The sequence below is a fragment of the Canis lupus genome, chromosome 15 (assembly GCF_003254725.2).
Source record: "Canis lupus dingo isolate Sandy chromosome 15, ASM325472v2, whole genome shotgun sequence".
NCBI lineage: Eukaryota > Metazoa > Chordata > Mammalia > Carnivora > Canidae > Canis > Canis lupus.
Window position 1 is genome coordinate 45,089,135 of NC_064257.1, and position 14,869 is coordinate 45,104,003.

General features: G+C 44.8%; 1 pseudogene; it reads left to right on the top strand.

The window, feature by feature from the left end:
* The window catches only part of LOC112654497 (V-type proton ATPase subunit D-like), a 38,316-nt pseudogene continuing 23,447 nt past the window's right edge, over positions 1–14,869 (top strand).

The window sequence follows — 14,869 nt, forward strand, 5'->3', positions numbered from 1 at the left end:
ATGAGAGTCAGCGAAGGCGAAGGCTTTTCCCAGCGTAGGTCACTTCTTTGTCGAGGGGACCTTCCTAGAGATTTGGGTAAGTGGAGGGTGCTTTGAGTTCCGAGGCCCTGGCTGCGTAGGCTCCGCAACCTGCAGAGAAAACAACTGGTGAGGGCGGAGGTACAGAAAGAGAACCGTGTGTGTGAGGAGCAGGGTGTGGGGAAAGCGATTACCGAGAGGCTTTGCTGGCTTTTCAGGGCTAAGGCTTGGCGCGCGCCCGGCCGCGCTGGCGCTGTGGAGGAGTCAAGGTCCTGGCACCCACGGCTGGGGCTTAGCACCACTTTGCACGTCGCGGGCCTTGGGTTGCATGCCAGCCCCAAGTTCCCTCCTCCAGATCCGGGTGCACCTCGGTGAGAAGCTGGTGGAGAGGGCGTGAGGGCCAGAGTCCGTAGGAGTGGGGGTGGGGGTGGGGGTGGGGGTGGGAGGGGCAGAGCCTCCCCCCGCGCCGGCCTCGCCGGCCCTGGCCCCGCGTGGCCCCCAGAGCCCGGGGAGCAGGCTGCTTGCCAGGCGCGCAGCCGGGAACCCGCGAGAAAGAGGCCCGGGCGCCTCGCCCCCTCGCATTTTACTAATCACGTCTATTTAAATTCTAGCGCGGTCCGCCGCGCTCTCACCGGGAAAGCTCTGGAGAACTGGACCCATCAATTATTCTGAAAAAATCCCAGACTACGTGAGGCTTCCAGCCTGCGGGAGGGAGGCGGCGGGAGGAGGTGGAGAACCTCGCCCCGACTCTTCCACGCTTCTCTCCGCCCTTCCCCGCGCCGACGCCTCGGCGTGCGCTTAACTTCAGGGCTCTGGGGCCCAAAGGAGCTACTGCACCTTCGGATTTGCGCTTCTGTGGACCGGGCGGGGAGGTGCCGGGCATAGTCTGGGACCTGGCCTAGCCTTCCCCTCGCCCCGCGGGGAGAGTTGGGGTCCTGGGCAGCCGGATCACAGAGACCACCGTTTCCGGCCTGCTCCCCCCTTTGCGTCGCCGCTGCCACCCTCACTTTGGGCCGCGTCCTAAAGCGGGCAGGCTGGTTGGGGGGTGCTGGGCGCCGAGCAGTCACCGCTCTGCCTTTACTCGGTAGACCTGTGAGGATGGGACCTTAGGGACATTCTAGTTTAGAAGGCTTTTAGGAACCTCGATTTGAAGTCCTCTAGCACTCCCCCACCCCCTACTCAGGCTTCTGGATGCCCCGAGGCGGAGCAGCAAGCCGGGCGCGCAGCTGGACGCGCGAGGAGAACGCGTTCGCTCTCAAGTCGGGAGGCGGGAGCCGGGCTGGTAATTACTGCCCCCCCAGCCTCGCCCGCCCCACCTCCGCACCGGGTCTGCAGCCATCACTCCAGCTGTCACTCGGCGGAAAGCGAGCGCCCTCCCCCCTTCCCCGACTTTGCTCCAGCTAACAGAAGCCGGAGAGTGTCCGGGTCGGGGTTCCCAAATGTGTGTTATAATTTTTCATAGATACAATACTTCCTCCTTCCTCTGGCCCCTAACCTCCCCATTTTCTGGACCCTGGGAGCATAGTCAAAGTCTCATTTGCGTATATTGGTGAGTGTTTTTTGTTTTGTTTTTGTTTTCTTTGATGGGGTGGAGAGGTTCTCTTGTAGCTCCTGGGTTTCCCTGTATAGTATGAGGCGACAAGGAAATGAGAAGTCTGTATCAAATGTTTTTGAAAGAAGCCAACTGGCTTCTGGAATTCTAAGATGCCATCAGAGTCATCCTGTTAAATCAATGCGGTTTGATTAAAAAAAAAAAAACAGAAACAAAAAACAAGTTACTGATGGGCGTGAGAGTGATTGAAAGGCTTAAATCAACACCCTCTGTGTGAATGACTCAGGCAGTGTTGTTATTCTCAGAAGGCCTGGGGGACTCTGAATTGGTGAGCTCACTGGAAGATAGATGGTTAATAAATGTAGAGCCAGATACTCCTACTTTCCCAAAGGGACACCAGGCTTTTGCTAAATGGCAGTCTGTATTCTCTGTGCAATTTGGTTAAATGGTGGCGAAGGCTCCCTGATTTCCAGAGACAGACTAGGTCTGGTTTAGGGAATTATTGGCCTGGTGTGTGAGGTGATGGAAGTGTGTACATGGTGGGAAGCTTGAGATAATTCTTTGGAAAAAGCGGTCACTTCATTCTCCAAATTCAACAGCAGCGGTCCAGGGTCCAGATATAGAAGTGGAAGTTTTCCTGGGGAATTCCCCTGAGCTCTGCCCAGAATAGCCACCCCTGCCCCAATCCTGGTCTCTCAATTTCCTTGTTTTAAATCCATGGACTTCTATTCATTAACCTGGAAGTGGGGAAGGTGGGTGTGAGGTATCTCTTCTTTGGTGTAGCCGATCCTCTGAGGCCTAGAGGGCCCTGTCGCGCAGCAAAGCCAGGGTGCATACCTCTGCCCAGAGTACATCCTAGCCTCCGCAGGCTTGGCCTAAAGCTATAGACCCCAAGAGAGGTAGAGATCCTCCACTTCAACTCTGTCATTTTCTGGAAACTTGTCATCCAGGTAACACTAACAGATAGATGGATATTCATAAACTGACACAGGGGGTACATACAGGGCCGTTCCCTGGGTGCCAGCACACCTGGAGGAAACTTTTCAAACTCACTCAAAATCTCTCCCTCTTATTCTAGCCCAAGCAAATGGTTGGACTGGAAGGTGCTTGAGACTCACCTCCCTTCGTGTTTTTTTTTAAGTGCACCTAACTGGCTTTGACCTTCTGTTTGTCACAGGTGTCCTTCCTGCCAGTCCTGCCTTTACACAGAGCCCAGACTTGGTGTTTTTTGGCTGTAGCACCTTTGGCTTCAAAGGTAGAGTCCGTGACTGCCAGGAAGGACATGGGGTAAGGCCTGCCTACAGCTGGGTCCAGGAGTGCGAGGGGCCAGAATTAGATGGAGTGTTCCATTTGGAATCAGGATTTAGTGCTTCAGGCCCTGGGCTCTCCTGAACTTTGTGGTAGCTTCCAGAGAGGGCAACCAGGCTCCCTGGTTTGAAGGGTTTGAAGTCCCATTTTGGTACCAACTTGGAGGTTCTAACTAACAATGTGAGATCTGGCTAACTTTCCTTTTTGGTACCTGGAGTGACCACTTCTTTGCCTGGGACCAGAAAAAAAGCCACCACTTTCTCCTCCCTCTCCAGAGTCTTTGGTCATTGAGGTGGAGGATGAGTGGAGGAGGAGAACCCAGTCCCTGGCTGCTGAACTAGGAGTTCTGATTCCTTTCAAGAGAGAAGTTGTTTTGGAAGGCGATTGCGGTCAGATCCTTAAGTTACGTCTCTAACTTCGTGAACCGGTCCTAAATGTGTTAAGTAAGAATCAGCTGGCAACTTGCACTTTCTTTCATCAACTTTTCACTTTGCAGTCCTGAGAGCTTTTAATTACAGTATTGTCAGAGGGGCCCATTCTTCTATTTCCTAAATCATTTCATTGATTTTTTTCCCCCCTTTCATGCTGCCTTCCTTTTCAGCAAGACTTATTTTTTCTTCCCTGGGATTCACTCAGAGTTTGAGAGGTGAACAAGAAAAAAGAGGGGGTGTGAAGGGAGATTGGTGGTTAATAGGAGAGTAATCTCTACCTTTCCCCAGGGAGAGGGAGAAATGCAAAGAATGACCACATCTGCCCTCTCCCCAGTGGAGAGAGTGGAGACACACAAAAGAGAAAGGAAAGCTGTAATAAAATAGAAAGGGCACAGCGTGGGGGAACCAAACCAGTCCCATTTCATCAAGTATTCTTAATTAGATCCATGAGAACCCCAAGTACCCAGATACTTGGTAATTAGTCTTGGTTACATGCATTTGTTCACTAGAAATAAATTCACAAAATTTCCTGAAGGTGACTCGAACTATATACTCTGGGCAGGAGGAAAAAAGTGGAAGGATAAGCAAATCTCACTCTCTGAGCTGAAATGTGGCAAACGCAGCTTCCCATAATGAAAAGCTCAGCTACTATTCCTTCTAAAACCGGGTGAAACCAGAATTCTTCGCTTTTGTCACTAATTTTGTTATTTACGTAACTCTAAGCTTTATTTTTTCAAAAGTAGAGTTTTTATCATCCGGTTTTGGCATCAGCACGGAGCATAAACCAGCTGTTGGAAAACAGGGAGGAGCGGGATCTTGCTGTCAGACAAAACGAGAGGTGAGGCTGCTCTTTCCACTTACTCCCATTACTTCAGAATCCTACACTAGTGGGTAGAAGAAATGTCTAGATGTTTCCTGAATGTCCCTTTAGCAGCAGAAGTATGTGTGATTGGGGAAGAGGGTTGGAGGGAGGAGTAGATAGAATTAATGGAAGATGGGAATAATCGTATTTATCGAACCCCAATTTAAAACTACTTCATAACTCAGTAATGATGGTAAGAAGCATCCCTACTCTCCACCATTTAACTCCTGGCCATTAGGTATCAGTTACTCCCAGATAAAATGATTTAATCAGTCAAGGAGAAATCTCTTTAATGCTCAATCCCTCACCCTTCCATTTTTCCCCTCCCCTTGCCCTCTTCTCATTACTCTCATCTTTCAAATGGCTTAGATGAAGAAATCTTAGAAGCTACTGTCACTAGTAGAAACAGCTCTCTTATCGAGGCAGGATTTCTATATGAACTCTAACACAGCTCATGAGTAGCTTATAAAAATGACCCCCCAAATCCGTATTTATCTTGCATGTGTAAGGCAGAGAAAACTGTCCTGAGATGCAGCAATGCTTGCTTTTCCTGCAGCAGAAAGACAGAGTTTTTATTTGTATTTTATAATAAGCCATTGACAAGCTAGAGTTGTCTGTTTTTCAGGTTTGCAAACTCACTCTTAAACAAATTCTTTCCACTTGTTTAGGAAAGGATGCTCTCCCTGAAACTGCAGCTGGAAGCAGCTCTAAGCAACCCCAGAGTTACAGAGGGCATTTGCCCCAACTGATGCCTAGTAGACGTGATAAAGCAGAAAGTGGACACAGGTAACACCATTTTAGAGTAACTCTTCTTCCAGCCTTCCCATTTAATTGTCAGGGCAGGAACAGGTCATATGGAAATCAATTTTAAGAATCAATCCCCAAACCCTTTCACTTACTTAACACTTATAATGTGGGAAGCACAGGAGGGAAGGGAAAAAAAAAAAAAAAAGCAGAGCCACAAATATCTCCTCCACTTTAAATTGAGTAGGTATTAGAGTTCCTCCAAACTAACCTCTCAGAACTGCTTCTGTTCTTGAATTCTTTTTCACTTTTTCTTCCCACCACACCCCTACCTACCAACCATCATCTTTCTCTGTCCCCTCCTCTTCCTCACTTTCCTTTTCCCATTCCCTCCCCACTTCCCAGCACTTTCTTGTAGAACCTGAACTGTGTGCAAAGCTAGAAATGAGATGTCATATGATTTCACAGTAAGAGGTTTCTAAAACTGTGATCAGTAGAGCCTAGATTCCCAGGAAAGTTGTCTGTGTCGTTGCAGGTACTATGGGGGTATGTGGTTTGGGAGCATATAATGCAGCCCTGAATCTTACTGAAGGAAAGACCTGTGTCTATTCTGGGTGTCTTGGTGGGTGTGAGGTACAGGTCCAAGGGAGTTGAGTCTAGATTCTCTTTTGTGGACCTCTTTAACCATGCAAAGGAGATGCCAAGGACATTTTTACTCTCTTGGTTGAAGAAGCACACAGGACTCTAGAAGATATCATATTTACTACCTAAACACACTGACTTTTAGATGGAAATGCCATCAGTTGTCTCTGCCCAGTTCTGTTGCAGAACTATTAATCATATCCACAAGGATTGCCAAAATGGCAAGGCTCTCTTCGCTTTTCAGTTTATACAGAACAGAATCATTTACATAAAGTCCTTAAGGCAAATAACTGTTGGGGCTCTAATTTATATCTGATCGAAAATTAGCCGTCATTATGCGCTCCATTAGCAGCATCTTTAATGTGCTTCTAAGCACCATTTGTCAAGCGGCTTGTTAATATCCTTCAAGTCTTTAAAGTTGAGAGCTCATTAAAGAGTGCGCTCTGTTATTGATGTAATTTAGATGAGTTTGGAAGAGCAACTACACCATGCCTCGAATGGGCAACCTCCAGAAGCCAGGGCAAGGGGCCATTTGGTGACCAAGTTCACTATGAAGGATTTCCCAGAAGCCTTCATGGTTCTCTGACAGCAGGTCTCTTGGACCCAAAGAGGTGTTTTTGAAGGCCCACTCCCTGACCTGGGCATAAGTCATCCATTTCTTTGGGAAGGCCTATGTTTGTCTTCTGTGTTTTCTTTTTTTTTCCTCATCAATTCAAATTCACTGTGGCTCCCTGAACCTTATGAGAGGGAGCGGGGAGCATAGAAAAATAGGCCCTGATGTAAGGTCCTTGATGAGAGAATTGGCCAGTTTTCTTTTACTTTCCTCATACCCCCATCTCATATTTAGTGCTACTCATTTACTTCCTGGGGCCTTCCCTTTATTCCACAGAGTGGAGGAAGTAAATATCCATTGAGAAAACCATAGGCTGAAAGACAGAGATACTGCCCTTGAACCTATTTTGACTGAGGTACAGTAAACCCGCTTAATTATGTACATATTATTACATTATCTATCAACCACCCCATCAGAAGAGCATAAAGGCCAATAAATTACCTCAGTTATTTATCTAAAAATCCATATATTTTGTCATTTTCTTTCTGGAGGAGATTATGTTAGTGTAACACAATAAAGAAAACCATTAGCACAGCCAGAAAATTGCAACTGAGTGCAACAATAATTTCACTAGCAGGAATAAATAACAGTTTAGAAAGCTGCATTTTGTCCTGGATTTTCTGGTAGGTTGTATCAGCTTTCCTTTGATTCAAGTCCTGAGTGGATCTGTGAATCCTGCTATCAGGAGTTTAGTAAGATTTTGTACACCTTCCTTCCCCTCTATTAAATCTTATATTAAAAGAAAAACATTCAAACCATCGTGATTTTTGGACCCCACTTCTATCTCTACTCTAAATTCACTTCCCCTCCTGAGGCCTTCTGGGGACTCAGAGATTAATGTAAGATAATGAAAGACATTAGGCATTTTATTCTCTCCTTTAAATTTCCAAGATTCTTTCAGCCTTAGAAGCTTGTGTGGAGATGGCTCTACTTTTTTTTTCAGATGGAGTAAAAATAAAACCAGGAGTTTAGGAACTGGATGGGGGTGGGGTTGGTCCAAATACCTCCATGTCTTCTTTAAACCCTTCTCTCCCCTTTATCTCCCTCTTAGAGAATAATCTCATTTTCATCATTTGTTGAACAGCTTATTCTTGCCGTCCACACCTTGAAAGAGTTTATTACTCACACATGGAGAAAGAGAAGGGAGAAAGAAAGATATAATAAGATCAATCTAAGGACATATTGAGGTCATATAACAGCACAAATATTCTCAAGTGCTCTGTATAATGTGCAGTGGGGATTTTGGGCAGTTTTATTGTGTGGTAGGATCCTCATCTCCGTTGTTTTTTACAGGATTCCTCCAGGCTAAAGTAATAAAGCGAGTAATTAGAATGCTAAAGACAGATGTAAATAACAGGAATGAGACAGCGGTGACAGATGAGCGGCTGGGTCAGGAAAGAGCCCAGTTGGTGGAAATGACACGGCCCCCACCCCACCCCCCCCGCGGCCTCGGGCGCCCCCCCACCCCCGGCCTCTCCCCTCCCCCCGCCCCCCCCCCCCCGCGGCCTCGGGCGGCCCCTCCCCGCCCCCCACGGCCGCCGTGGCCGACCGGACGCCGTGGCTGGGTCCTCGCACGCCGCGCGGGGGGCCCGGGCCTGGACAGCTCCAGGCCCCACCGCTGACCGGCCGCCAGGGGCGCGCCAGGGCCTCCCCCCTGCACCCCGCCCCGCCCCGGGCCCCGCAGCGCCCCGCCCGCGCCCCGGCCACGGCAGCAGCCACGCCACGGCCCGTCCTCGCAGCAGCTGCGCGGCCTTGGGGCCCCGGGGCGGAGGGGCGCGGAGGGGCGCGGAGGGGCGCGGAGGGGCGCGGAGGGGCGCGGTGGGGGGCGGAGGGGCGCGGAGGGGCGCGGAGGGGGGCGGAGGGGCCCGGAGGGGCGCGGAGGGGCGCGGAGGAGCCTTCGCCGCCGCGCGGCCCCGCAGCCCGGACTCGGGCGCCCGTCGGAGCCCAGCGAGGCGGCTCTCGGCGAAGCCCCTTCCCAGGCCCGACGCCCCGACGCCCCGACGCGCCTCGCCCCCCTCCGCACAGCTCGGAGACTGAGCGGCCGCTGTCACTTCGTCCTACGGAACTTTAAAAGGGTAAAGGCTCTTAATCACTGTCTTTGACGTTAGAGAAAGAAGAATCAGGCCTGAATCAAATCTCTTAACAGGCCCTTTAGTGATGAAAACCCCACAGACAAGTCTCATGATCTGGTTGCCAGAGAGCACCTCGTACTCCTGCTTGTAGGAGCCACAGCCCTAAAACTGGAGCCTGTCCAGGGGTGAGGGTTCCTTTCAGGGACAAGGCCAACAGTTCTAGCACCGCTGCTGCCTAACGGAATGGATGCACAGAAGTCTATGTCAGCTTTAGAGGACCGAATGCCTTCTTTTCGGCATCAGTACTCTTCAGATTACAACACACGTGCATCAAACAAATGAAAAACCCCAGAGTGAGCCAGATTAGGATAGGAGACAACTCTAATCTCTCCAGTAATGTTGGTACTGGGGCAGGTGAGCTGGTACCGGGATACTTCTGGCAGGTGCTTGTGAAACACGGGGGATGGGTATGTCAGACGAAGAATTCCTCTAGTACTTCCTGGATTATTAACATCCGTTAATGCCCACCAGTGGAGGAAGAGAACCATTCTTTCAGATTTTTAAAAGAGGCTTGTAAACCAATGGGGTAAAATGGGAAATACATATTTATTAATTTTGGTTTTAATTTTTTTAAAAAAATGTGTTTGAATTCAATTTGCCAACACATAGTATAACACCTAGTGCTCATCACATCACATGCCTATCTTCTCTGCCCCCGGCCCCGCCTCCCCCCGCCCCCCCCCATTCACTTCCCCTTCTGCAACTCTTTTGTTTATTTCCTAGAGTTAGGAATCTTTCAGGGTTTGTGTTCCTCTCTAATATTTCCCCACTCAGTTTCCCCCTTTCTCGTATGGTCCCTTCTACTATTTCTTATATTCCACATATGAGTGAAATCATATGATAATTGTCTTTCTTTGGTTGACTTATTTCACTCAGCATAATACCCCCCAGTTCCATCCACATCAATGTAAATGGTGGGTATTTGTCCTTTCTAAGGGCTGAGTAATATTCCATTGTATACATAGACCACATCTACTTTATCCCTTCATCTGTTGAAGGACATCTCAACTCCTTCCAGTTTGGCTATTGTGGACATTGCTGCTGTAAACATTGGGGCGCAGGTGTCCCAGTGTTTCACTACATCAGTATCTTTGGGATAAATCCCCCCAGCAGTGCAATTGCTGGGTCAGCGCAGATCTATTTTTAACTCTTTGAGGAACCTCCACACAGTTTTCCAGAGTGGCTGCACCAGTTCACATTCCCACCAGCAGTGCAAGAGGGTTCCCCTTTCTCCACATCCTCTCCAACATTTGTGGTTTCCTGCCTTGTTAATTTTCCCCATTCTCACTGGTGTGAGGTGGTATCTCATTGTGGTTTTGATTTGTATTTCCCTGATGGCAAGTGATGCGGAGCATTTTCTCATGTGCATGTTGGCCATGTGTAGATCTTCTTTGGAGAAATGTCTGTTCATACATTCTGCCCATTTCTTGACAGGATTGTTTGGTTTTTGGGTGTTGAGTTCTTTATAGATCTTGGATACTAGCCCTTTATCTGATATGTTATTTGCAAATATTTTCTCCCATTCTGTAGGTTGCTTTTTAGTTTTGTTGACTGTTTCATTTGCTGTGCTGAAGCTTTTTATCTGATGAAGTCCCAATAGTTTATTATTGCTTTTATTTCCCTTGCCTTTATAGACTTGTCTTACAAGAAGTTGCTGTGGCCGAGGTCAAAAAGGTTGCTGCTTGTGTTCTCCTCTAGGATTTTGATGAATTCCTGTCTCACATTTAGATCTTTCATCCATTTTAAGTTTATCTTTGTTTATGGTGTAAAAGGATGGTCCAGTTTAATCTTCTGCATGTGGCTGCCCAGTTTTCCCAACACATTTATTGAAGATGGTTTTAATTTTCAATTATTATTTTGGTTTAAGTTAACATTTTATTTTTAAACAACTATCACATCCTTAAAAAAAAAAAAAAACATGAGGGAATGACCGTGGGGCATTTATAAAGCTGGTGATGATGAGCACTATTCCTCTTAGGCTCTTAGGTCAGACCTATAGGTCAGATTTTTTTGAGGCTTTTGTTAAGTCTATACTTAATAAAAGTTAAGTGTTTCAGGTAGGCCTGGCTAAAGAATGAGATGTCTTTCCTAGATGAAATTTTTACCAGCATTGGTGGGTATTGATGAGGGGTCACCATAGAATTCGTGGAAAATTGGCAGGTTCCTCTGGATGATATGTATGTTTCAATCTCTAGTAACTGGAGGTCTGATCAGTTATAAAAAGACCAATCTTGGTAAACCAAATTGGGCCTAAAACTACTGCCTCTGAAGAAACATACTGGGTTAATGGATAAATTCCCTCTGTTTAGCCTCAGGACTTAAAATGTGAGTCTGCCCTAGAATTTTGATCTAGTAGTATTTCTGATAGCAGTCTTCACTTACTCATGTGAGGAAAGCCTTACATGTGGACTAAGAGTCAGGCTGGTGCAGCCAGTGGTGGTAAAGGAGAGTGGTGAGGATAATGCCTCAGCAAAGGTTATATTGTAATTGTAAATATGTGCTATAGCCACCTGCTGGACATGGATTCCTCATTGCTAAGGTAGCTATGTGACTGGAAATCACATAGAAGCAGGAGGAGTGCTGGGAAGGAATTAGAGGTCATGTCAGCTTGGGCCACTAATGTAAGGGATGAGAATCACTTCTTGGTTTCCTTTTATCTGTGTGAAGGACCTTTACTGTGTGCAGAACTGTCTTCTGAAATTTCAGAATGTTAGCTTGAAATTTCAAATGTTAGCTTGTAACTCCTTAGTGGGTAATGAACTCAATTTAGTGGGTTGTGACTAGCATAAAAAAAAAATTTTAAAGATTGAAAAACAATAGAAACAGATCACATATTGTGCGAGCAAGTTTTGTTTCATGACACTTTCGTTTTAGTTTTTATTTATGTCTGTATGCTTATATTGGACTATGGTATTGGACCAATGTATTTCTTATGGTGTGTTTTATCTAAAACATTTGAAAACCACTGTTGTAGGGCCTACACTGTGTCCTCCTATCTTACCTGGTTAGACCAGTCCTTAGCGATTTAGAGTTCTTTTTCTCGTTGTCATTTATTTGTGCTGTTTACTTGATGCTTCTCTAATACTTTTTGGTATCATTAATTTCTCATGTGCACATTCTTTTCTGCCTAATTGATTTTAAACTTTTTCAAAGACATATATGTTAGGCTTTTTTTGTATACTTCATGATTTCTAATGTGGTGCTGAACACATGAAACCCAATCGATGGCTGATTATGTGCCTAGCAAAAGCAAGCCAGATATTAGCTCACATGCCACCTTTTCAGGAATGCTTGCTTGCTTTCTTCTTTCTTTCTTTCTTTCTTTCTTTCTTTCTTTCTTTCTTTCTTTCTTTCTTTCTTCTTTCAAACAAGAAGTTTATTTAAACAACAAGATGCTTGACTTAAGGGAAAACTCTCTAGGAATTGTTTCTTTTAGAGTAATTTTTTTTTTCTTTTAGAGTAATTTAAGGGATCCATTTCTTAACCTGTTCCTGGCCTCTACTCCAGTCCCGGTGGTGTCCCCCTATTACTGGTTCCCAGAGCACTATGTAGTGCCTTCCTAGCACTTATTGGAGTTTGAATATAAATATTTGTGACAAGGTGATTTGTGTCCTCCACTAGAGTGTGAGCTTCATTGAAGTGAGCCTCATCTGTTGATCTTACGTGTACATAGCACAGTATTTGGCACATGGTGGACTCTTAATGTTTGTTGATGATTGATTGACTGACTGGCTAAATGACTTAAAGAATGACCAGCAGTTCTGGCAGAGGCAGCAGGCCCTTCCTTGCTATCAGAAAGACATTTTGCTAATGAACAGGAGATGAGAAGGGAAGAGTATGATCTGATGATTTAAAGAAGATAAACTTTTGCATGGTGGTGTCTCTCTCTTTTTTTTTTTTTTAAGATTTATCCATTTATTGAGAGAGAGAGAGAGAGAATGTGTGGGGGCAGAGGAGGGACAGAGAGAGAGGGAGAAGCAGTTTCCCTGCTGAGCGGGGAGCCCGACCCCGAGTTCATGACCTGAGCTGAAGGCAGACACTTAACAGACTGAGCCACCCAGGTGCCCATCATTATTTTTTTCCTAATTATGTTAGCAGCACACTATTTTGGATTGCTTTTACCTGGCTATAGACTTGGGTTCATGTAAGAAACAGCTATGCGAATGACATCTCTGCCATCTCTGAATAACTGATATGGAGAAAATGGATTCTGTTGGGAAGGTTCAGTTTGTGATCTACATAAGAAACCTCTCTTAGAATTTGTAAGGTATTTCTCCTTTTCATAAACCAGTAGTCTTCTTTTTATTAGATAAATGAGAACTCTACCCTTGTGATTTCCCTCTTTGCCCTGGCTGTTGGTGCAGGTTTAAGACTTGGGTTAAAACACACTAGGATTTCACTCATGTGTGGAATTGAAGAAACAGAACAAATGATCACCAGGAAAAAAAAAAAAAAGAATAGCAAGCCAAGAAACAGACTCTTAACTACAGAGAACACACTGATGCTTACCAAAGAGGGGAGGTGGGTGGGGAGGATAGGTTAAATAGGTGATGGGGGTTAAGGAGGGCACTTGTGGTGATTAGCACCAGATGCTATTTAGAAGTGTGGAATCACTATACTGTACACCTGAAACTATTATTACACTGTATGTTAACTATAATTTAAGTAAAAACTAAAGAAAAAAATCTTTAAAAATACAATTGATTTTTTTCTATATATAGAATATTTATCTTGTTCTCTAGGTGTTAATGACTTGTGTTTTGTTGTTATTTATTTGATTATGTGCTTTCTGGCTTTATTATACCTATGTCAGCATACATAGAAAAAATGGCATACATTGGCTTTGATCTGGGTGGAAATTCTTTTTTTTTTAAAGATTTTATTTATTTATTCATGAGAGTCACAAAGAGAGAGGCAGAGACACAGGCAGAGGGAGAAGCAGGCTCCCTGTGGGGAGCCTCATGTGGGATTCTATCACAGGACTCCTGGATCATGACCTGAGCCAAAGGCAGATGCTCAACCAGAGTTACCTTGGTGTCCCAATCTGGGTGGAAATTCTAAAAAAATTTACATTGTAATATTTTTTAGCTATGTGATCTTAGGAAAGTAACCTCACTGTGTCTTACTATTCTCATCTGTAAAATGAGATCGATACTACTTTCCTCATGGTTTTAATTATTATCTGAGTTGCCAGTACAGTGTTTAGCACATTTTAGGTGCAAAAAATACTAGTTCTCTTTCTTTCCTTTTTTGGTGTGTAACTTTAAATCCATTTTGGAAAGAGGTAAGTAAGATCCATGGCAATAAAAGGGTTTGGTGTGTGTATGTTGAAGTTAATTTTCTGTTTTTTTTTTTTTTTTTTTTTAACTTAGGAAAATAATCTTGTTTTTCTCAATTACTTTATCTATGAAATTCAGAAAATAAAAACCTTTATCATATCAGAGAATTATATCAATGTATAGATTATTTGTAGATGCCCATGTATGTGTCAAGGATAATCCTGAAAAGACTAGAAAGAGATAACTTGATGTGCTGAGAATGTCATTTCTAGTTTAAATTATCAGGTTTTTAAATTAATTACATGTTCTTTTTTTAGTCATATTTTATATACAAGCTTATCTTATGTTTCTTGAGGAAATTGAAGATATAATAATTCACATTCTCTTCTATCCTGAGTGTTGGTAGTATGTCTATGAAATGTGAAATAGATACTGTTTCAGCTCCGGGGGCCCACACTAAGGTGTAAGAAGTGGCTACAGTCTTATAAGCTTAGATTTAAAGAGCAGCCAAATAGAACTGGTTAGGTAGGCACACAGGCTTCTAGTAGAACCAGGTATCAGAAACAAGCTGGATATGTAGGATCTGGGTGCTCAATCACCTGGGAACGAGAAACCAAAATTTTTTTTTAAAGATTTTATTTATTTATTCATGAGAGACACCCAGAGAGAGGCAGAGACACAGGCAGAGGGAGAAGTAGGCTCCCTGTGGGGAGCCTGATACAGGACTCAATCCTGGGATTCCAGGATCATGACTTGAGCCAAAGGCAGACGCTCAACCACTGAGCCACCCAGGAGCCCCAAGATACCAGTTTTTGATGTTCTGGGGAGGCTGGGGTTCAGCATGTAGAAAATGAAGGGTGTTCAAAATATGATACAATCATAGAACTGAAATGAACAAAATGAATTTTTTCTCTAGTTTCCTTTATACTTTTTGGGCTTTATATAGGAATCTGAGGCTAAGGTGTATTCTGGAGGTAACTACAGTATTAGGGAACTCTGCTGCTGTATTCATGATTTGAATGAGATCTGAGACCTTGTTTTCCCCGTGATATGATGCTTTCTTTTTTTTCTTTTACACCAAGAGTCAAGGAATTACTATATTAATAATTTGTAAATTGAATACTTAAATCATTAGTTTAATAAACTTTTATTGAGTTTCAGGTATTTTGAAAGATACTGAGAAGTAAAGACCTGATTTACCCTTGAAAAACTGACAGACTTTGGGGGAGAAAGGCCCCTGAAGAACATAATGAGTAACTTCTGAGAGCTAGAATGGAGAGTTAAGAAC